Genomic DNA, 24,726 nt, shown 5'->3' on the forward strand with positions numbered 1-24,726 from the left:
GGAAAATTTAGAAAAAGAACAGCATGCTTTCCATATTCAAGGAAAGACATGGAAATCAGAAAAGAATGCTAATTTTTCCAGTTGTTGTTTCTATTCTCTGTTTTTTTCACTGTGTAACACCTAGAAACAATTAATTCGTTGGATTCTACACAGAGTTCAAAAAGATTTGTCCTGCCCCCAGTACTTACATATAAAATAGAATTCAATTCTGTATAAAACCAAAGGGATGCTGGAAAACAGGAAAAAAAAAAGAAAAAAGAAAAAAGAAAAAAGAAAAATAGAAAGAAAAAGAAAAAGAAAAAGAAAAAGAAAAAGAAAAAGAAAAAGAAAAAGAAAAAGAAAAAGAAAAAGAAAAAGAAAAAGAAAAAGAAAAAGAAAAAGAAAAAGAAAAAGAAAAAGAAGAAAGAAAAAGAAAAAGAAAAAGAAAAAGAAAAAGAAAAAGAAAAAGAAAAAGAAAAAGAAAAAGAAAAAGAAAAAGAAAAAGAAAAAGAAAAAGAAAAAGAAGAAAGAAAAAGAAAAAAAGACCATAGAGAAACTCAGGAGTTGTTTTATAGTAGAGGACACTTATAAGTGAAAATTGGAGAATAAAAATTTAAAAATAAAGAAAGAGGGCAACTAGAAGACATTTCACGAAGCTTCATACAATAGAGATATTTGTTTGAAAGTGAATAGCATACAGAAGCTGGGCTCACAGGCTTAACAGAGACAGAGGTAAAACTCTCAATATGAAAGAAAAATGATGGAATGGTGGAAGGCCGGTAATGTATTTTCTTGAACATTAAAAAAAAATAAATTTTATGGCAAAGTAAATAATACAGAAGAAACAAGCTTTAAAAGTAGTATAAGGCAAGGAATGTGATTAAAACATCAGACCAAATATCAATTATCATTTGCATAAGTAGGACTTTACATTTATAGGACTGCTGGAGTGGCACAGTGACAGTTGTTGGGGCAAGGGGGCAACTGTGAATATGTGAGATGGGGAAAGCCATGTGATGACTTTTTCATTGTACTTTGGGATATGCATTGTACCTTGATAGATGCTGGTGTGGAACTTTTTCAATTAATGGAGCTCCCACACTAATTATACCACAGTGATCATTGATTCATTTTGCAGTCAATGGACAGAGGCACCTCCAAAGCACTATCTATCCTAAATCAGGAAAGCAAAGTCAATGAGATTAAGGGTTTTTACCCCAACTAGTAAGATAAACATTTTGTCATAACATTATGCAGTAGTTGAATGGTGAATACCAATAGTTAGATAGTGAATGTAGAGTTTACTGCAGCACTGCCAAAAGACTCCACACTATGTTAAAATCTTCTTGTGCAGGTGCTGTAAAATGAAGCCCTTTACACAGTCATGTATCTTTCTGAGCATGCATCATGCATCTCACTTGGAGACATCTGAAGCAGGAGCCTTGAGGACCAGAAGCTTTATGAGGTGAACCACAAAGAGCTTTTGAAATGTTTTTAAGTGGACCGAATTGTGTCCCAAGATGTTCACAGACCTTGTTTCTTCTCCATTTAATGGTATAAATTTCAGGAACTGTTTTTCTGTTTGTTAATGTAGGTAATGCGAACTGCTGCAAAACAAATTGCATTACATACATTTGTATATCATATCAGATGAAAAATCAAATTAAAATTACTTATTTGCTATGAAAAAAAAATTATCATGAGGAAGAAAATTATTTTTAAATGAATGTTTTTTATGAGTGCTGCCAGTTTAGAACTGATGTATACAGATTTATTATCTAAAGTTGTCTTTTTCTAAAAACAAATTGCTCTAAGCAGTCTGAGAGTGTCTATGAATAAGTACTTGCAGCTGAAGAAGAGTTTAATACACATGGAAAGAATGTATTTCTAAGTATCTCCAAGGACAAATCCCTATTTTTACACATTTTATTTTTTCCTGCCTCAAGTAAAAAAGATTTGCTCGGGCAAATTAGAATTTTCATATTTAATTGTTTTGGTGCTTTTAAAATTAAACTCAGAACAAGGTAATTTCCTATGCAGCATTGGACTTAGGTCCAGCTTACTGCTTTTTAAGAAAGAGATTGTATCACCTGGATCTGTCCCTCAAGGAAAGACTGTCCAGAGGCTGAGCCACTATGTGGTGATGAGGAGCAGATATGTCATCTGGGGAGGCATCAGAAGTGTGGTTGGAAGCTGTTGTTGCCCTTATCACTGAACTACCTCAGCGTGATAGTTTGAATTTATTTAACATTGCTGTCTTCTGTGAATTAGGATGTTATTGCCCTTTCCTCTGAGCTGGCAAATATGCTGGATTAAGTGACTTGGCAGAGAGGACCTAAGAATTCTGTACAAGTAGTAGAAAACAGACACATGCCTCCTTAAGCCTATTTAGTTGCTTACCAAATAAGCTCATTAAACACCCCCCCCCCATTCCCCCCCCTCCACTTTATTTGTGTTCATTAGGGCAGGTGTCTCAGTAACGTGCATAGAGAAAAGCTTTGAACTCTGCTGAAGTTGTGGTTATATGTGACATAATTCCTAGAACCCAGAAGCAAAGATATAATCTTACAAAACTGGGTAATTTTGGAGGACACCTGCTACTTGATGCTATATCTGTGAAAAAGAAACCCAAGCCTAACTACCAAGGAAAAGGACAAGCGTGAAGTACAGGGCCACCACACTGGAAACCCTTGCAGTTAATCCAGCAGGAAGCAGACATTGTCACCTTTTTATCATGGTTCTTTTTGATAGTTAAATTTCTCAGCTGTTTTGTATGTCAGTTTTAGAAAGAATATTTCAAATTCTGGTTTGGTTTCTCTCTTCCCATCAAAGCTTCTCATCCAACACACTCCCATCTCAACATTCTCTCCGCCTACACACGCATTACAAGGTCTCCTTCAGTGGTAGGATGCATTGCCAATGATCTGTTCCCTCATCTGTCTGTCTACGCAAGGGCTTTTGTTGCTGCAAACACTTTTTGGTTTTTTAAGCAAATTCTTGTCATGTCAACAGAGTCTGCCTGTGTCAAGGTGGGACTAAGAAGTAGATTTAATTCTGGATGTCCATGTGCTGTAGAAGATAATCTGAAGCTTGGCTGCTGTTCTTTAGCAGTACTAGACATTCTTTAGTATTCCAGATATATTTTGGACATTAACCTCTGTTGCTTTAGTTACATCTGTACTAATGAAAATTACTGTAAAAGTTCCACAGCGAAAACTATCACTAGTAAATTTAAGATAGGGGAGCTTTCAGTTCAGTTCAGTGTTGCTAATAAAATCAGTAATACAAGAAATTAAAAGAAATTAGATCTCCATGAAGAGGCTGTAGTGCAACTAGCATAGTTACAGTAAACTACTGCAGCCATTGTCAAAAGCTGTTTAAAATAAGATTAGATCATTTCATTGTTGTACCATTTTCAGTTGGCAAGTTGTAACTTTGTTTTATGAATGCTGTTTAATATAAAAATTTCACTGGAACTTGAAGGAGACAGTAATACTTGTGATGATTTAAGATTAGAAGTATTTGGATAAGAATGGATGCTAGTTGCAATAGATCTGAATTGTCACCTGAGATTACATAATCTGATTTATCATTTCACTGAAGAATTGCAGGTAACAGTTTACAATATATTTTCATATGTGGTCTTGTCATTGTTTTCTTTAGTAAATAATCCTCCTCTGCATAGCAGAAAAAAAAGTTTTATTTTTTCTTAAGGACATGTAAGGTTTATGGAAAATAGTTATTTTCTGTGTAGAAGAACTGCTATTATTTGCTCATTCCCTTTGATCAGGTATGGACACTTATGATCTTCATGTACTTATTTATATTTAATGCATTTTGTTTCTCCTTCATGTTCTAGAGTTGCTAGAGTAACTGCATTTGTGAAATCTTGCAGTTAATTTAATATCCATTTGCCAAAGTTAATAAAAGCACTCAAGAAAAATTGCTTCTTTGTCAACCTATTCTAATGATGATGGTGACTAGACAGGTCATGTCTCAGCTTCCAGAATCAGAGGGAAACATGAAAGGATTCTGGTAGGAAAGTATAATTACCGTGTAAGTGTTTTTGCAGAAGTGTTTTTGCATAAGTATTTTCACATATATTTCCCAAACAATTATTCAAAACTTTACTGTTAAAATTTAATGGCTTGTTTAACAAATATTTTCTGTTTCAGTAGTCATGAGCCAGGTAGCTATTTTCTCTGCTCAAAGTGGCAGTCTGCTTGACACAGGAGATCCTTTTTTCTCGATGCACAATCACAGAGAGCACCAGCAGACAAATGAAGGCATTGTCACTTTCCATCCCCCTGCTACTCATTGTGGTGCAAAGGCAAAGTTGCACCTTATTTTCCTCCCTCACTCAGGCCTGTAGCCTTTTTGTCAAGGGCACTGAAGTACATCCAAATTTATTTTCTGATGCAGACTCCTGCTGGCTGAAATCTAGGTCTAATCCTTGTGACCTTCCTTCACGTGCCTTCTCTCTGCTGCTCAGCAGCAGCACTGCTCGGTGCCGCACTGCGAGGTTGCGTGTCGGCTGCTGAGAGGCACATGGCACCGGGCGGGCTGGGCTCTGCCTGGAGCTGTTGTTAGAATCCTTTCTTACGCAAGAGCTCCAGAGTCAATGCACTGCCTATGTAAAAATAACATATTCCTCCAGGAATGCTGAGTTATTCAGCAGTGATCCAGCAGTGTCTCCTAGGACAGGGAAATAGCTTCCTGAGGTCACAGCAGAGGTCCCGCTCCTGGCAGTGGACAGCAGTGAGTGTCCAAGGCACGGCATGAAGGCAGGATCATCACAGAGGTGACCTTCCGAGGTGGGGGGTTGTTTCTTTCTTCCTGCTCCATTCACAGCAGTAAGTTAGCAGCTAGTAAAGGTAGGAATCAGCTCTCCTTCATTTGCTAGCAGGGGCAGAGGGAGTTAACGCAAAGTAATGAGAAGTAGAACATGAATCAAGCAGGAGAAATATAGCTTAAGTATCAGAGAAACTACTTAGCAGTAAGCTGTATTAGAGAATCAGGCAGATTCCCAAGGAGAGATGACGGATTCGTACTGCTTGTGGCATTTAAAAGTGAGCTGCGCAGAGCACATTAAATACATTAAAAGGGATCTCGTTGTCTCTACCAGAATGGCAGATCAGATTAATATCTCTAGATAAAAATGTGTTGCTGTCTGGACAAATATTTAAATAATTTCCAGAATAGCTCAAATAAACACAACAGAAACTAAATCCCTTTTCTTTAAAATTGTAAGAAAAAAGTTTTAATATGCTTTTCTTGTTTGTCTTGCAGAAATTACCTTCCTACTGTGAGCCACAGTTGCATATTTTAACTTTTTACACTTGTTCAGTGTTATATGCTTCATTTAATAATCTGTATTTAAGTAGATGCTGAAATGCGTACTTTTCATATATATAAACATGCGTATACATTTTTAGAAAATTAGGTGACTGAAAACATATTGCATCAATAATTTAACAAAACAAAATTACTATGTGCTTATTCTAGGCAATACTAACTGGCATGTACATGGGAGTAACATACTGTTCAGTTTAAGTAAGAATTTAATAACCTCGGCTTTCATTTTAACCACTTGAATAGACCTGCCTTCTGTCTTTTAATGAATAATTTGTCCAGAATATCATACACACTCTACTGAATTAAATTCTCCATAGTCTGGAGCACTTACTTTCAAAAATATTTAATATGCAGATGCCTGCTAACATACATTTCAAATCTCCATGTGAAGCTATGAAGTAGAAATAAGGCACTTCTTTAAAAACTTAATGACATACAATTTTGCCATTTAAGACTGTTTAAAGCTTCAGGCACTTAGGTAACTTAATTTTTATATGAGGGAAGAAATAGATTTAGGTATTCAGAAGAAGATGAAGTCAGAGAGTGCTGTGCCAGGTGTTTCGGCTGTAGAAAAGCTTAAAGCATGGAAGGAGCAATGTAACAGCAAAGCAGACCTGCTGAATAATTCATCACTGTCTTACACACTTCTGCTGCTGTACCATTATTTAGGAAAGAATATTATATTGTTATTGATTACAGCTGTTGCTGACATGTTTCATTTGCTGGGAGATGTGTGTGCATGCTTTGTATTTCCGACACTTTCACCATCACCAGAGAAACTTATGTATGAACTCGATTAAACTTTAAGATGTTGGATGTTATACACATGTGTACACACATACTCAGCATTTATCCCTAACACTCCTGGTTTGGGTGGGGTGAGCTTGCTTCATGTGTCAGAGGAGCAGCTTTCCCCACAGATAGAGATTTTGAAGCGGTGAGAAGCATTTCTTAAGGGAGTACAAGTAACTTAGCCTTTACCAAAATACCACTGGGAGATCGACTCCTTCGTTACACCAACCCACTGCCACACGCAGCCACGGGAGCACGTCCCAAAGGACCTCGGAGCATCCTCTGCCATGAGAGGAGGCTCTGGTGTGCTGTGATCATGGACAGACCCATTTACACAAGCCAAACCCCAAGGGTGCCCTTTCCTTAGGCTGCTGCTGTTGCTGGTACAAATGAACTTTTTGCCTGAAGTTGGCTAAAGGCCAGCGGAACTTGATGGCTGCTGCAGCTGGTGGTACATCTTATTTGAACAAGGAAATGCAATCCTGTTCCTCACATACTTGAAAACAAATACATGTATATATATTCATGCATATCTACAAGATTAAGAGAGATAAGAGAGAATTTAGTATCAGTTTGAACTATAGATTGAAATGTATATAGATATATGCCATTATTTGTGCTTTCAGATTTACACTGGAGCATTGTGAGACATTTTTAGACTTCTGATGATTTTTAGACCTCTGAAAAAGTAAAGAATATTTTCCTCTGTTAAGGAGAGGGAAAGTCAAGAAATAAACCAGATTTTCTTTTCTGATTTATTTGGTTGGTTGGTTAAGCAGCAGCTGGTATAGATGAAAAAGGTATTGTGACAAAATCTGCATTGTCTGGAAAGAGCATTGAGAAGATTCCAAGTGGTTGTGTTGAGCTTTGTCTTAAATGTTTTGCTTGTAGGGGACTCTGCAACAAATTCTGAACAGCACAGAAGGCTGACAGAAAATAAACTGAATCCTGGAGAAAATGCTTTTCTTACCTCTCCTTGCATTTCCAAATCCATTAAAAAAATAAAAAAGAAGTATAAACAAAATCCAAGGAACCCTGAATGCTTTAGTAAAAGAATAATCATATTTCCTTCCCTTGATTGAAAATCTACTTGGTGGAAATAAAATTCACTTTATACCAGACTTAGTACTTGGTAAGATACTGATCTGTTGAAGTCAATGGCTGCTCTCCCAATGATTTCAGAGTAAGGGCTCACTCCCAATGGCCAGTTTTCTCAGGTGGCAAACAGATTCATAAATATCTGCTTCTGCTTAGCTTTTGGAAGAGCCAGTTCACACTTAGAAGGTCTAGAAACTTAGCAGATTACATGATCAGTTGTATATACAAAGCATATCCCTATTGGAGATACACAGGCTGATTTGGAAAAGCTTGAATGTCTTCAACTCTCTAAGTACTAGATGAGGATTGCTTGATAGAATATTCCATAATATGACTAGAAAGTGTTACTTATGGGTTTGTTCTTGTTCTCTCTCTTTCTTTCTTTCTTGGCCTAGAAGAGAATTTTTTTTTATTTTACTCCTTACAACTTATATGACAAGACTGATTTTTAAATAGATTTCTTGTCACCTTTGCAGGGATTCTGTATGGCTATTGGATCAATACCTGAATAGAAATTTGTGAATATATCTTTAAAAATCATTCTTCAAAACTGCAGCCTTTACTATGGCAAAAATGGGTGACTGCTGCAGATTTAAAAATATGTTCTTAAAGGCTTTGATGCTTTTGCATCAAAGACATCTTTTACTTCTACTATTTAGTTATTGTGATTTACCTAATGGAAATCCATACATAGATTTAGTCATTGTTTTGATTCTTGCCAGCTAGTAAAACGGAAAGCAATAAATCTCTGAAACTTATCAAGAATGTTAAAAGCTACAGGTTATCATTATTTATTGTCTAGAGATTTTGGTATATCTGATTAATTTTCAAGATATGTGCCAAGAAAAAAAAAGAATGCAATGTATCTTTTACAGAATGCTCAGCAAAACTCCCAATAATATGGTAGTGATTAGTGCAGAGCAATGCTTGCAGCAGTCATATAGTGCCAGTGATTATACTTCAGATCCACTATAAAAGCAAGCTGTTCCTGATGTGCTCCTCAAAAGTAGGACAAAATGTTCTCCATTAGTCTGTTGCCACTTAACATCTTTCTCTACGTCATGTCTTGATTTTTTTCTCATGCCATCTGCAGAAAAAACATGTCTCTCAACCTTCTAGATCCTGAGATGGCAATATTCAGAGCTGTAAGAGGAATTAGGCTGTGTGAGGAGTGAATCTTGTCATGGTGGTTTGCAGAGGCTTTAAAAATATACAGACAAAGAACAAAGCTGAAAGGTTTTTTTGATTTTTATCTTCAGTAAAAATAATTCTATAATTGTTTATGTATAAAATAATATATAAAATTCACATTTAAAATTTAAATATAAATAATATTCTGTGATTTTAAGATATTTTTTCTGCCAAAATTTATGAACATTTACCTTTATTCTCAACCTTGGTTATTAAGATTCAGAGCAATGTGAGAGCAGAATGCATTATAGACCAGCTGAATGTACCTATTCTTTCTCTAGAAATGAAAATATTTCATAAATATGTAGTCATTTTCAAATATGCGCATGTGTGTGTATATACACCTTGTATTACATGGAGAGGGCTCCCACTACATAGAGAGCATTGTGGACTTTGTGACAATCTGCTTGTGTCCCCTTGCCAGTGTGGCCCCTGGAGCAGAATGCTGATGATATGAGCCTGGATCCAGATCCTACTGGACTGACACTGTGGTGCTGAGCATTTCACAATCCCTGGCTGGCTCCTGCGGCTGCCTGGTACATTTTCAGCTGCTTTTATAAGAGGTGAAGAAAGAGCAGGAGTGTGTTTCTTCTGTGGGGCATCACTGGGACCTCTCAGGACTTGTTGGTGATGAACATGGAATGGGAAAAGTGCAGAAAAAAAATTAGGTAATATACCTAAATTCACTGAGCTTTTCAGATAGAGGAGCACTTGTGACCTAGTGACACAGTGAATGGTGTCTATTTTTAGTACATACATTGCTTCCTGACATGATAATGCTGTCTATGCCCTAAAAACTAATGCCAAGAAGCTCATGGAATTATTCCATCTGTGAGAAACATGGCTGATTTGGAAAAAAATTAGAGGCTTTAGTGGGGCTCAAAACTGCACTCTGTGATACAGTGGCAAACTTGAGGCTTCTCAGTGAATTGTAAATGTCATTGTAAGGAAACACCTATGGACAAAGAGGCGTGGAAGCTAGGAAATGGAATATCTTTACCTTCTGTTGACAGAGGGCAAAAAATAATGGGGGATGCAACTAAGGATCTCATGATGGGTTGAGACATCATATGATGTGAAGTTTTGTTGAAGCCTGTGAAAACTGGTGGAGCTGTGGACTGAAGGCATGTCTCACGCACCAGTGTCCATGTGTCATGTGGCAGATATCTGAGACTTTTAGCATATAGAGTGTTCTCCTCCTTTGGTTCTTTTTCTCCATTTTAAGCATGCTTCCTTTCCCACTCCCATGTGGCTTCAGTTTTGATTTTCTTTTTACAATGAACTTCTTCTTTTGCTTAATAGTGAATTTGATTAACAGCTGCTCAAATACTCTCCAACTTTCACTCCAGGTATGGAGTTTTTGATGTTGGCTTTGGTTTTGTTTAGTTGTTTTGTTTTGGTTTTGGTGTTGTTTGTTTTTGTTTTTGTTTTATTTTGTTTGATTTTGTTTGGTGTTTTGTTTTGGTTTGGTTTTGTATGTTTGGTTTGTTTTGATTTGGTTGGTTGTTTTTTTTTTTCCTTTTTGTTGTTGTTGTTGCATCTTTCACACTGGCTTTTTTATCTGTGAGTTTTTATCACTGCTGCTTTTTGCAACTCTCACTGGCATCACCATTTTCTTTTTTCCTATTCTATTTTGCTTTTCATGCTATATTTCAGTCAGTAGTGGAAGGGAGATTGGCAGGTATTTTGTGCCAAAAATTGAAGGGTTGGAAACAAAGGGTTTTACAGAAGCGGATAGAATTATTTATTGTGGGGAAAAAAAATCTCAGTGATCTTTTAAAATTAATTGAAATACCTGCAGTACTGGAAACACAAATATCAAAACGTTGTTGAAGAGCTTAGCCTAAAGCAGACTGATGCCAATACAGGGATCACAAGTGATTTATAGTCAATTGGCATTAAAGCTGATTGAAATCTGTGACACTTCTGTGAAAAAGATACTCCTCTCTCTGGGATTAACTAGCCTTAGTTTATATTTACAGTGTGAATACAGCTGCTGTTGCCATAGGATATGATTGTCTTTCATATTCTGCAATGTACTGTGTCATGTACTGTACTATATTATGTAGCATAGTTTTAAAGATTTTTCTGTTTTCCATCTTCCAGTTAAGAACTGAGACACACACTCGTTCTATGGCTTGCTCGGGGTAAGATGTGGATGTCTGTTTCAGAGAAAGGACTTGAATTTCAATCTTGTGAGTCAGTGCCTTAGCACTCAAACAGTTGCTACTCTCTGACACCTTCTAGTAATCAAAGATCAAAAAAGTGGAGGGTAAAATGTCTATAGTATACCAAACTTTATACTGAATAAGAAAGAGAGGGAAAGAATTAACCTATAAAAGGCCATCCTCTAAAATATTCTTATACTATTGAAACTGGGCCACTTGGGCACCCAGGGATTCAAGATTCATGGATTTAGGACGGCAAACATGAAGGTGCTTGGTTGTATATCCCCGTAGCTGAACAACTCACGAGGGATACAGGAGTCTGAGAGATCTGCTCATTTCACTGTTCATGCATTTTATATTAGAAAGTTGTCAGGTAAAGGAAAAGGAAGGAAGAATAATGGAAATGAAATCACCCTCTCCTCTCCCTGAAATAGGCTCAATTTAAATTTTAGGCATAAATATAAAGTTTATTTTGTATTATTCTCATGGAAAGTAGATATCTAAAACTGCTTGAATGAGGTATTGCAAGCATGCTCAGAAAAAATGCCTGGAACATGGTGTGCTATGAACCCATAAAATAGATAAACTTGATCAATTTCTGCATTTTTAATTCTTTATGCAAAAAATTTCTTTTGTATTTGTTTAAAAGAATACTTATTGTTCTTGCTGAGCATAAAAGAAGTACAGTTATATAATGTAAATGACAACTGTATGCGATTTACCATGTCCCCCTGAACAGGATGAATAATGTGTGTAAAGAAAAAATATGCTCTGCAATAATATTATCTCTTTAATTAGCATCACATCAATATGAGAACACTTCAGCATGTGTCTTCATGGATATGATTCCCACAGAACTGTAGAGAAGAAATGTTACAGCTTTGAATTCCTCTGTCTTATGATAAAATATTTCTGGAATAAAACTGAATTGGTTGAAAGCCTCTTCGCTTTCTTTACACCGTCTTCTATATCCATGTATACCTGTAAGGTGTTTTTTTCTATTTTATTGTGGTTACTCCTTTAACAATTTTCAGCAAATATTCCTTTGCCACTATTCTTGACAAGTTTTATTGCTACACTTCAACATCCTCCTCCACTTAGGGGTAGAATAATGTCAGTCATCTTGCTCTAAAAAATAAATAAGGTAAATGTAATTTCTTTTCTTTTTTTTACTTTGGCAACATGCTTTTCTCTGTTTTCACTGTGGAAAATTTTTTCTTTTTTTTTTTTTTTTTTTGAGGGCGGCCCCTTTTGGGAAGTTTTTATAAAGAATACAGCATCATGGATTTTAAGATTTGGACAAGGAACAGCATCATCTTGATGGACACAGTGAAGTTTTAAGCAGTGACTTGAGTAGATGTGCTGCCCATTTACATGACTCTGTAATTTTAAAGGTTGCAAAATATTTCTTAATATCTGTTTCAAGACTAGTAAATAGGATCATTGAATCATAGCATTGCTTATGTTGGAAAAGAGCTTAAAAACTAGAAAGTCCAACCATTAACCTAACACCCCCAAATCCACCACTAAATCACATTTTTAATCACCACATCCATATTTCTTTTAAGTATCTCCAGGGTTGATGATTCCATCATTTCCCTGGGCAGCCTGTTTCAATGCTTGGCAACCCTTACAGTGAAGAAATGTTTCCTAATACCAAATCTAAACCTTCAGTGGACCACCTTGAGGCTGTTTCTTCTTGTCCTATCACTTATTTATTGCTGTCTAGGACAAGAGACCAACACTCGCCTCACTACAACCTCCTTTAAGGTAGTTGTAGAGAGCCACAAAATAAAAATAAATAAAAGAGCAAAAGTCTGTTATTTAGCTCAGAGAACAAGCAGTATGTCATAGTTCACATTCATGTAGCTAGGTGGTCCTAAAGGCAAGATGACCAGTGTCTTGCAGTCTGGGGACTGTCTCCATTCCTAGATAACCCCTGAGCTACATCACAGTATTTTCTAAGACAGCAGTATATGCCTTAAGATTGTCAAGGACTGTGCCTCTAAACATGCTGACAGTGCCCTACTCCTGTTTAGTTTACAAAGCTGGATGAACCCTTGATTTTTATAGTTCAGTGACACTGTAAGAAGGAACACTGAATACTGAGAAATAAATGATATATATTATTACAGTTTTCTGCCTGCTACACTGAACCTCAGCAGTATCCTACTTTCATAGTGGTTTGTAGTTGGGGATTATAAACCCAGAGAATGATAAACACCAGGAATTATAAATCCCAGGAGATGATGAAACCCTGGGATTAAGCATGGATTTCCAGAACTCAAAGTTTGTAGATGCAAACTCAACTGGGGAGAAAGCCCAAAAAAGGACACATGAATAACAGGGCAAAACAAACATGGCTGATTCTAGGCTACCACATGTTTTTGAAAAGTCTTTACAAAAAAAAGTGGTCATATCTGAAGAATTACAGCCAATATTCTTAGCATGTACTGCCTGATAATTCTGTATGTATGGTATTAAAAAACAGAACATTTTTCTTTAAGCCACATATGTGCATGCATCTTGCTTGCTTTAACTTTGCAGAAGACTTCAATGAGTGAAAACCAGTGAAGAGGAATTATATACTTATCCGTCTTCTGTATTTTTTTTGTTTTGTTTTGCTTTGGAAGGGGGAAATATTCAGTTTAAGACATTGAGATGCTTTCTCTAATTTAGCTGTATTCTTTTACAGAGTGGTATTTCTTTTCAGAGGTATCCCAATTTTCTTAGTTTTTTAATTGCATGTTATAAAAGACACCAACAATATATCTTGCTGAATATTCCTATGTACTATGGCTGCTCCTAAAATATTAATGTCTAGTAAAATCCTTGTTAAAAAGTGGAGGGGTTCTTTTTTGTGCATAAGTGCACATGCATGTTGATCTAGAAACACACTATGTGTTTTCCTACTTCCTTCTCTCCTTCCTTCCTGCCTTACTTCTTTTGTTTCTTTACATATAACTGCTTGCAGATTACTGTTTTCTTTTACCATCCAGGAAGGATATCAATCATTTGACGCTGAATTTATTTTCAGGAAAATGCTCATGTCTTTTCATATTGAAAAATGATTGATTTAATCAGAGATATGAAAGCTTCTTTTACCTGTCCATGGAGTCTAAGAATTTCACTGCCCTTATGTTGTCACTGTAAAATAGAAGCAGAAATACGTATGCTTCTTCAGAAGGCATTTCTTCAGTTTTGCTTTCTTATTGCTAAAGCAGCTTGAATGGCACAGCATAGATTCAGATACTGAGAATACACAGCTGTGAGAAGTGAACTGTTAATTTTATCATCTCAGAGGGAACCAGGACTGAAATAGGTTATTCCAGTTTGGTACTGTTGCAGAGAATTCATCTGGGACTGGCCTCGGCGTTTGCTTGGAGCACTCAGACGTCATCTTTGAAGCTAGATGAAGGACTATACTGTCATCCCAAAGGAAGCAGAGTGGATTTGTTTCATTTGTATATTTGTGCTCACTTTTATTCTGAGTGTGATAGAGTAAAATGAGGCAAGCTCAGGAGTTTTACAAGCTCTTTGACATGGTGTGGCTCTTAAGTTTAACTAAAATCATATTTGCATAAGGATAATTGGTTTGATCCAGCAAACATTTTACATTCATATTCTGATTGAAAGCACAGAGAATCTGGCTGCTTCTGTAGAGGTGACATGATACTCTGGCTGTAAAGTAAATTACCTAACTCAATCCCAATATGTAGTTCCCAGAAATACGTCATTATTGATACACACACACCCCTTTCTTCTTTTCTGACCAAACTCTTCCTGAAGTGAGATACTTTTCCAAACTAACATAAAGTTCCTCAGAAAATAGTTATAGAACCTTCCAAATGAAGTCCAAACAGGAGCCTGTGCAAATAAGTAGTGCTTTCCTCCTCCCCAGAATTGGAAATCATTGCCTTCTTTGCTCTGTCCCCGTGGGGTTTCTGGACTAGAAACTCCTAAGGTGAAAAAGAAAGATATTTTTGTTGTTGCAGTTGTTGTCTTAAGAAAAAAAAACAAAAACAACAAAAAAATTCATCCCCACAACCCACCACACACTGCCTCCGGCACTCTGATTCCAGATTTGAGCAGACTGGAATTATGCTAGATTGAAATCTTCCTAATCATTTAATTTAAGGGACATAAAATGGCTTAATAAAAGTTTTGTCCTTATTACAGGTAAACCAGTAATAAGGACACTTGAGCAACTGCTATGTGAACAGGAACAGCTTTATTCGTGCAGTAAGATACAAATCTTACAGTGCTGCCTTTTTTTTTTAATTAAAAAAAGTTTACTTCTCTAACAAAAACAAAATAGAATTAATCCTCCTGGTTCTTTTCTGAGACAATAGTGGTGATAAGTTATAACTGCTACTGAACATCTATCTAAAAGCCAGTGACTGTCAGTGCTTTAGTATCTCAGTCATCTCCATATTTCTAGGTTCATAAAGAAGCAAAGGCTATATGCTACTTTCCTTGAGTCAGTGAGAACTTTGCATTGATTTTGAAGGAAGAAAGATGAAGACCCAAGTGCAAGAGCTTGGATTTTATATTCTGGTTATCAATGATAAATATTGACTTCTTTCATGCAAGTACTAAAGATTATTTTCTCCATTTTGCAAGTGACAAAAATCAAAGCTGAGAGGTTAAATGCCTTGTGTTCAGCCACAGGTAAAGAACATGAAGAACTAAAAGGCTCAGGGAGATCTTGACAATCAACTCTGAACTGAATCTTGCAGAAATTTGGCAGTTCTAGGAGGCAGCAGATGAGACAGGAGGCATATACTGACTGGAGGGCCAGGAAAATGCAGAGAGATGCTTAGGGCATTAAGTTAAGCATGGGCTAAAAAAAAAACCAAGAAAAACTTCAGGCATAGATATGCAGTATGTGCTGCTCCTGATGGAGGCATGGGGGTGTCAATTGGAAGTTAGGACTTTAGGGGTGTGGGGCCCCAGGCTGGGGATCCTGATCTTCTTGCTCACTGCTTGATGAGGTTTGACAAGGTTTCACACTGCTTCACTGGCACTGTGGGAAGTAAAATTGCAATGTGCAGATACAGAATTGCCAAGTCTGGTATACTTTATTTGGAGAGGCTGAGATTGATTTAGCCAGGTTTCTCTAGATTACAAAGTAAGAGAAGGAGCTGAATGTGCAGGCTAGAAGCCCTTTTAACCTTAGAACATGAAACCTTCTGCACTGATCAGCTTTTCCAAAAGGCCTTTCAATGGAAAAAAAAATTTCTTTAGTATTAAATGATTTAACTGGCATGATGCACAGCACAAGGAATATAATTTTGTTAGCTTTTTGCTGAGAAGAGTTTTGCTGTCTGGAGTTTCTGCAGAGGGGAAAAGAGGAAGAAAATAACAGCTATAGGGGATGCATGTTGCACAAGCTGGATTGCTATATTATGTTTCAGTTTTCTCATTTTCTTTCATAAGAATTCTAATTTACAGTAAAAAATTATCTCTCACATTAAGACAGGTGGTAAGGATTATTACTAAAGATATAAAAATAACATAGAGTATTTTCCTGGTATTCACCATTACATGTGTAGTAGCTTCCCTGTTACCTAGGAGAGGAAGAAATGTATGTTAGGTATAGAAATTAGAAGGAGATGGGAAATGCCTATAATTGGTCCCTAACTGTCTGTGGAAAGAGATGTTGCAAGCAAGAAAAATATTCTTGTTAGGCAATGGTTTTGCATCTTAATTAACAGAGCAAAGGGGAGAAAAAAAAAACAAAAACCCTGCAATTATTTTGAGAAAAAATCTGAATGTATAGTCATCAGCCATAAAAAGTGTAATATGCGTTTCATTTATATATGTGTCCATGCATAACTACTTATAAATTCTCAGTATCACTGACTATTACTGGGCTGCTGAGGACTTATGTTAAATAGGTAGACTTGCATTTAAATGCTGATCTCAACTTTCCACAAGGGACCAGTAAAAAGTCTTTCAGTAGAAAAGAGTGGGATCAGCAAAACATGAAATGACTATAGCTGCAGACTTTTTAGACCTGCCTTGTATTAAGCTTTTGAAAGGGACATTTGTTTAAGGATAAGATACCTTTATCTTGCCTTGAATGTTTAATTTTATTCTATGGCAGAAACTCTGTATTCTCACAGCAAGGGCAGGGAACAAGGACTGAGGCACAGACCTGTCTACCCTCTCCAAACTGATGCATGAGAAGTCCTGATGCAATCTGATTCTTAAAGGGTGTCCACACAGGCAACCTGGAAATCTTTTACTCAATTCCATCATTCTTTACATAATCATTTATCAGAACACACCTGTGAGGATTTTCCTGGGTGAGTGCCCTAGGGGATATACCAACTTTTTCCTCTTTCACTTCCTTACCACAAGCAGAGTTAAGCTCACAACTCCGCTGCTATGCAGTATGACTTTTTCAGCCTGTCAGGTTCTTGTTGAATTTTACCATATATTTGGTCATACAGGGATGTTGCCATTTCCCTATGGAAGCAAAGTGAAGGGCTAGGATGAAGTGACCTGCTTTTTTTTTTTTTTAATGGAAGAAAATAAGGTACCCATGTTTATGGTAGATTTTTCTTTTTTACTACAATCTGGAGTTTCGCTGATATATTACAAAGGAACGTAGAAGGATGCCATACCAGTGTAATCCTGTAGAAATTTGGATGAAAAATTGTAGATTATTTGACCTTTACCTGCAAATTGATTTATCAGTCAGCTGCACTCGAGTCATTAGGATTATTTCAGATCTGGGTAATCCCTAAAGTCTGCAACCTGTAGAAGACAGGAACAATGCTGCAAAGAGATGGCTCGTAAGGTGATTTGCAAAACATTGGTGAAAAACATTCAGAAAAGCTGTAGTATGATAGTAAATATTGTTTATAAAAACTTTTTTTTTTCCCCCAGCATATATTTTTTGAGTTAAAGAAATGCTTTTTTCTGACTTCTTGCTGCACCAGCTTTTTCTTGCTTTCACCTGACAAAAGATAACACCTCATTGTTTTCCCACTTCTTCATGATTCTTGAAGAGGTAGCACATTCCAAGGCACTTCTTTTATACATCCATTCTTCACCTTTTCATGCCCCTTTTTGCCTTAGGTATTAATTTGTTTTAAATGGGGATTTTCTCTAGGTAGTTTACCAAATTTACCCATTCACTACTTAAAAAAAGATCTGTAAAAACCATAGTAATCACCATGACTTCATGAGCAAGCAGATTCTTGCACTGTTCTTTTGAAATATGAGTGAATGGACGTCTTCTGAAGTATGAGTGAATGGATGTCTTCTGAAGTAAGAACTATGAATAATAACAACAGATACACAGAAAGGATGCTATAAAAAGTGGTTGCATGTGTGTGATAAGCACAGACCTCAAAGAAAGGATCAGTTATTTCATAACAGCCATATACAAGGCCTGTGATTTGTTCATATACTAAACAAAGCTAAGAATTCAACATATTGAGAGGATCAGAGCTGAACTTCAGTGCAGTTGTCTTTTTAATAGATGCACGCACTAAAAATAGGAATATAGAAGTTGATTGTTTAAGCTCCTCAGAAATGCATGAGTCTATAATTTGGCATCTGGGATATAGAAACTGTTGTCACCCGAAGATTTGCTTATAAGCCAATGATAGACTACATAAGAAATGTCTGTTCCTAGAAATGAAGGGTGGTCAAGGAAACAAGCTTTAAAATCCTTATTCTGTTCCTTTTTTTTTACACTAACTATGATTCTACTGAAGTATTCATGTGCCTGATGGATAGCAAACAGGAACATTGTGACAGAAAGTGCTCCGCTCGGTAATCCAAGTGCTTAGAGGTGGATCACATCTCCTGAGCTGCTGAATTTTAGCTCTGTGAAGGTGGAATGTAGCCAAACAATGTCCACATAGTTTATGCTCTAGTGTATAATTAGCCAAGTACTTAAGCTTTCCTTTTTGTTTTTGATCTTTCACATGTGATAGCTAATGTTCTGTACATAAAAATGAGACAAAGTGCTCTCTCCAATTCTTTCAGAGTATTTCCATTTATAGAGATGTCAGAGAGCTTTGTTTTTTATAATTCTAGGGAACATGAATGTCTGAGCTTTGAACTGATTAACATCTTGTGCATGCAAATATAACACAAAAGAATCTATTTACATCTTGACTTCACAGCAGATTGCTGCCATATTAGCAAACACCTTTAAGTTGTTTGAAAAAGTGATGATTTGTTATTTCCTTTAGGCTGTGTATCTCTCACTTATATATGACTGCTATTTTCTCTCTTTTAATGCTATCCCCATCATCACCACCACCACAAAAAAAACCCAAACAAACAAACAAAAAAAAACCCACCACCAAAACAACACCCCAAACCTTTAATAGTAGCTCCCTGGGTTGATGGATAATACCCACTAAATAATTTAAGCTGTGTCACGGAAACTTCCTCTTTCAGCCTATCTGAGGTTATCTTCAAGGCTTTACAGATGGCTGTAAAGCCTTGAAGACAACCCATAGAATCTTAATGCAAATTAGAACTTCACTGTGACTGTGACTGAGTATGAAGAAAGTGTGCAACTAGATACATCAGAATAAATTAGTAAAGAAATCTGGTTTTAAACAGTTTAAAAAGCAAATTTCTGTTTAGCTCTCTCTGCTATACACATACATTATCAATTTAATATTGAATCAATTCAATTTCTGCTGTAGAGGTAAAAATTGATGTGCATTCATTAGCTACAGACACCAATAAAAGGAAAGCTGAATGATCATTCAGACTATTTTACAACCTCATGCCTGGGAGTGGTTATTTTGGGTCAAGGTTATTGTGAAGGAGAGGGCAAGTAAGGACAAACAAGAAAGCCTGCTCATTTGCTCCTCCGTTGCGCCTGTTCTAAATTTGGCTGTTTTCAGGGAATTCAATCCTAGCATGTTTAAAAGCAATGCTGAATGAACAAAAGCTTGTCTGGAAAAAGGGGACCAGATTCTTAGCTGATGTGAGTTATCATGGCTGCACTTATATCAATTAAGCTATGGACTATTACAATATTCTAGAAAGCACACACATGTTCATATTCAATCTATCTGTATATCTTTATTGTAAGATATTAATGAATAGGAAAGCAGAATCAGATAAATGTTTACATTTTTAATGGGCATGGAGAGTAAACATACTCAAAGGTAACACAAATATATTTTTGTAGTTAAATATAGAATAAGAAACGTGAAAATAAAGACTGATAAATGTTAATAAAGTTGTAACTTAGTAGAAAATCCATAGTAGAATGCTTATACAAAATAAAGATTAATTTTAGGATTCCACTCATAATTTTTTGGAGCCTTAGTCTTGGAGATGGGTTTTGTTGCATTAGATGTTATCCAAGTACTGTTAAGTCCACACCTGAAGTACTGTATCAAGTTCTGAGTTCCCCAGTAGAAGAGAGGTATGGACATAGAGTCCAGTGAAGGGCCACTAAGATGCTTAGGGGATTTGAGCATCTCTCCAGTGATGCAAAGGCAGAGAGATCTGTTCAGACAAAAGAGAAAAGAAGGCTCGTGAGGACCATACCAATGTGTATGAATAGCTAAAGGGGTTGAGCAAAGAAGAGCAATACACTCTTTTTAGTGGCGCCCAGTGACAGAGCAAGAGGAAATGGGCACAAACTGAAACATAGGAGTCTCCTCCTGAACACAGAGAAACATTTTTTTCACTGTGAGGGAGAGCAAGCACAGGGATAGGCTGTCCAGGCAGATTGGAAGTCTCCGTCCTTGCAGATATTCAAAATCCATCAGCACTGTGTCCAAAGTTCCTGTTTGAACATGGAGGGTTTGTTTAAACAGACTCTAGAAATCTCTTCCATCCTCAACCATTCTGCAATTCTGTGAAATCAGGCTGATAACTAGTGAATTTTTGAAAGTTTGAAGCTTGTTTATGGTGCTGGACTTTTGCAACAATGAAAAAAGGACTATTTTAGGCATCCATTTTAATTTATCTATTAAAAGACTAAAAACTCAAGGAAAATAAATTACTGTCTTATGCTAGTGTGAGAATTAGTCTTATACTTTATATGTGCAAATAGAGTGTAAAGAATGTAGCTGAGCTAACTAACATGCTAATTCCTCTTAACTGCAAAAGAAACAAAGCTGACGAAAATGAGACTTTATGGAATGAAAAACTTTACAAGACTGTGAGGAGCCAGTGTTTCTAAGAAGGATGCAAAATAACCAAACCTAAAATTGAAGCTAGCGCTTGGATGTGAATCTTACCATTCCTCTTTCATAAGTGGTTTATTTTCAGTAGATTATGATATTGAGAGCATTCAGTGCTAATAAGAAGATATAAAAATATTGCGTACACACACACACACACACACACATACACACACACACACACACACACTACTGTTACACATGCAATACAACAAAGCATGAAGAGTAGGATGGAAAGAGCAATCAGAGGGAGAGAAGCTTCTGTGAGAGGCTGACATCACGGCTTTTTCAGGTAGCTCTTGAACAGACTGAATATGGAAGTGAAGAGCAGGTGTTCATCTGAAATAAGGTCACCAACGAATAGAATACCAGACACAGTTTGCTAAAATTAGGTCTGACTCATTTTGGAACAGTATGAAACATTTTTTCTAAAGGGGACCAGTTCTCAAAAGAATTTTTTTTTCAATAAAGAGCTGGTTGGTCAGTCTGCTTTTAGAACATCATATGAAGTGCTGAGTTGTTGAGAAGTGTTATTACTAAGCCATTCAAGCTTTCATTGTAGAATCTTTGCTCTTCTTGTCTTCATGAGAGTAGTGAAGCTTAGCTAGTACAGTAAAATGATGCTCAAGTATTTTGTCTTTTCAGTTATGTTCTGTTCTGCCACTCTTCAATCTACTGTATACCTGTTGAGCATTATAAATGTATCAAAATATAGTTTGTGGTTTATCATTTTCAAAATATAATGGAACTATGATTAGTACAATAAATGCTGAAAGCATTGAAACCCAGTAAATAATACCAAATCTTTATGAAAATTCCAAATTAAGACTTCCTAGTTGTTTACAAAATGCAACCCTGTGTTTATTGTCATGCACAAGCACAATGCTAAACAATTTTTAACAAGAACAGACCTTAATGATCAGAGATATAACAAAGAAGGATATATTAAGCAGCCTTATAAAAGATAATTTCTTCTCTGTTCCTGTCTGAAAAATATGGCTATTAATCAGTCAGACATTGTGTGTTACCTAAACATTGAATTAAGTCAATCAACATAGAAATGACGGTAGAGTATCAGGGATAAAAGAGCTTGGACACTTTGTAATGCAGAGAAAATTTATTAGGAGAGTTTTGGTGTTCCAATTAAACAGTTTCCTTTGTGGTCCTCCTGAATTCTTATCAGTCATGTCTGCTGTTGTCCTTTGCCAGCCTCTCATTCTTAATGTTTGCTTTCAATAACATCCCTGAAGATGCTTGCTTTATTGAAGCCTGGTTAAACTCAAGTAGCTGTTTCTCATGTTAACCTGGCTCTTTCTTTTTTAAAGTTCTTGAACTCACAGTTTTAATTTTTGAGATTTCTCTATTACAACAGCTGACTATTGTTTTTTAGCAGAGCAAAATCTAATGGAGCATTACAGAACAAGGGAGATAGCCTTTCTCTTATGCTTCTATTTGATTTGGAAATATTAGATGATATGTTAAACAGCTTATGCTCCTATTTGATTTGGAAATATTAGATGATATATTAAACAGCTCTTTAAAAATCTTGAAGATATGACTGGTATCACCTTTATTGACATTACACCTAGGTATTCATATTTTATTACTTGTTTCAAAATGGAAAAAAAATCTCCTTCATATGAATGGGAACAGTGAAGATTAAGAAAACCCATGTCTCTGCATTATTCTGCAAATCCTAATTAAAATAAATTTAAAAAAAGTAAATTAATAACTTTTCTAGTATCTTGTAATATTTTTCATTGAGACCATTTTTACATTTCAATTTTACATTGAGATACATTTCACCCTCAATTTTGATGGTTTATAAAGCATGTAAATTAGCTGCTAATACACTTATGCTATATCCAGGAATATTCTAAGTTCTGTTGCTGCATGTTGAGTTACTGATAAATTATAGAGGGAATCATCCCAAGTATGATGTCTTTTATGTCTGATGAGAAAATGCAGCTGCATGGTTCACACTCAGATAAGATTAATATATCTATACTGTTCTGGGGAATTTTATTGCTGGCATGTTGAAGAAATCTGTTGAGTTTATGTTAAAGTAAATAATAAAGTTGGTGATGAAGTTACTGATTATGCCCATTTTCAGGATTAATTTGTCATACAAATATTAGAGATTGTTCCTATTAAGGATGACAGTACATTTTCAGCTGTTTAAATACCTAAAATTGTCTGTCTAAATTCTTAACCTACTACTACCTGAACTGATAATTAGTAAAATTCTTTATAAATTCCATTATCTATGTGAACCAATAAGTAGCAAACCAAGAATTAATGACTTTTCTTTTAAAATATAAATATGGGGAAAATGGGATGATATAACATTTGACTATTTGAATTTGCCTTGAAGAAGGTTTACTCTGGAGATGAACCTGGATTTGTCAAAAATCTTTTGTCTCTCAAGGAATTAATGTAGAGCCTAAAAATATATTACTTTGAGCCAAGGGTAAAATCCTAGCACATTGCAACAAATTATAAAGCTGCTTTGTCTTCAGAGGTTATCACTGATTTATTGTGGTTGCCTACAGAAAAAAGTCCTGAGAAACATGAATGTAAATGCTCCTGATTAGTTTACATTTTGATGACAACTTAATCTGAAATAATCCTGTTGTTCATATTATTTTCTTCACATACATATTTTGTACTTTGCAAATTCCATTAAGTGTCTTTGTTTTTAGGAGTGGATCTTGAAGGCTTGAGATATTTTCTGAAAAATCTCAAGAAGTTTTATTATCAATATCTATAAAATGTCAAACATGATTTAGCATTTTCAATTCTTCTATTTATCTTTGCCTCTGTATTTCAGTTGGTCATGTCCTCAGCCTCTATTCTCTGACAAGTCTATGGACTTTGGTTTCTATCTGGAGATATGGTTTGTTTAGTTAGCAAAATCACTCAGCTGTATGCCAGAAGCTGTGGTTATTATTTAGAACTAACAATGTTGAAAATGCAGTGCTTGTTTTTTCAGTACTTATTTTGGTTCTGTTTGAAGGCTCTGGGCCAAAGTCATGAACAATATGAAAAGATATAATTCTATTGATGTTGGTATAGTCAATACTCTAACTCTGAGGTTAGATTGACCCATTGCCTATGCATTTCAACTTTCAGAGGTTCTGATACCAGAGCAATGGGCACAAAATGCATTTGCCTGTCAGTCTTTTTCAATTGCTCAACAGTCAGTATAGTATATTCTCTATAGCTGTAATTATAGTTCTCAAGGGATAGTCAAGACACAGAGCTTTCATTTCAGACAATGCTTGTTGCCTCAGGGGGGAACAATAAACATGTAGATATTCTTACACAGCCACTGGCACTCACAATAGTTATTCCTAGATGTATAGGATCATAATGCTGATTAATTGTATGGTTTGTTGTACATTTTTTTGTATAGAGTTGCCAGCAGTCTTAAACTGCACACGAGTCCAAAGGCTGAATTAATTTATAAACTTCATATAAGCTAGTATCAATAGCCCAATTAAATGGTAAAGAGAGTTGCATACTAGGCTTAAAAATATGCATAGATTGCAAATTAATTTCAAAGTTATCCTTATCTGCCTGGTAGATAAATACTTTTGGATTGGTGGGTCTAAACTGAAGGTGAGAGATGGAGTCTGCTGAGGTTTCCGTTCTCCTGCATCAGAACTTGACCACACATTGGAAAAAGTAAAGGCACCGAAATGGTCCTGTGGTGCTGTCCTACATTCTCCTTGAGGATCGGCCAACTTTGCGTACAATTGACTAGGAGCAAGTGCTGGGACATCTTAGCACAAAGGACTGTGGGCTCTGCTCCCACCAGGTACAGCCGAGTGCAGAAAAGAAAGCTCTTAAGGGAATCACTGTGCTATAGGAGGCTCGTATGCAGGCAGGGTGGGCCTGGATGCTCAGTCTTGGGTGCCAGTCCATCCACTCACTGGCTACTGCAGATAAGACCTGGGTAG

At 36.1% G+C, this 24,726-nt stretch overlaps 1 protein-coding gene across 11 annotated transcripts in view; it reads left to right on the top strand.

Annotated features, from left to right (window-relative positions):
- Nucleotides 1-24,726, top strand: part of PCDH9 (protocadherin 9) — a 670,991-nt gene that overhangs the window by 53,653 nt on the left and 592,612 nt on the right. For 2 of the 11 annotated variants that reach the window (XR_012058678.1, XR_012058685.1), the window contains one exon: nucleotides 1-24,726. This exon is cut by the window's left edge; it is cut by the window's right edge and continues 85,720 nt beyond it. The exons of 8 other annotated variants lie outside the window; for them this stretch is intronic. The gene's annotated coding sequence lies outside the window, so the exon portion shown is untranslated. One more of the 11 variants, XR_012058679.1, reaches the window with a different exon arrangement.

This window comes from Taeniopygia guttata, chromosome 1 (assembly GCF_048771995.1).
Source record: "Taeniopygia guttata chromosome 1, bTaeGut7.mat, whole genome shotgun sequence".
NCBI classification, from domain to species: domain Eukaryota; kingdom Metazoa; phylum Chordata; class Aves; order Passeriformes; family Estrildidae; genus Taeniopygia; species Taeniopygia guttata.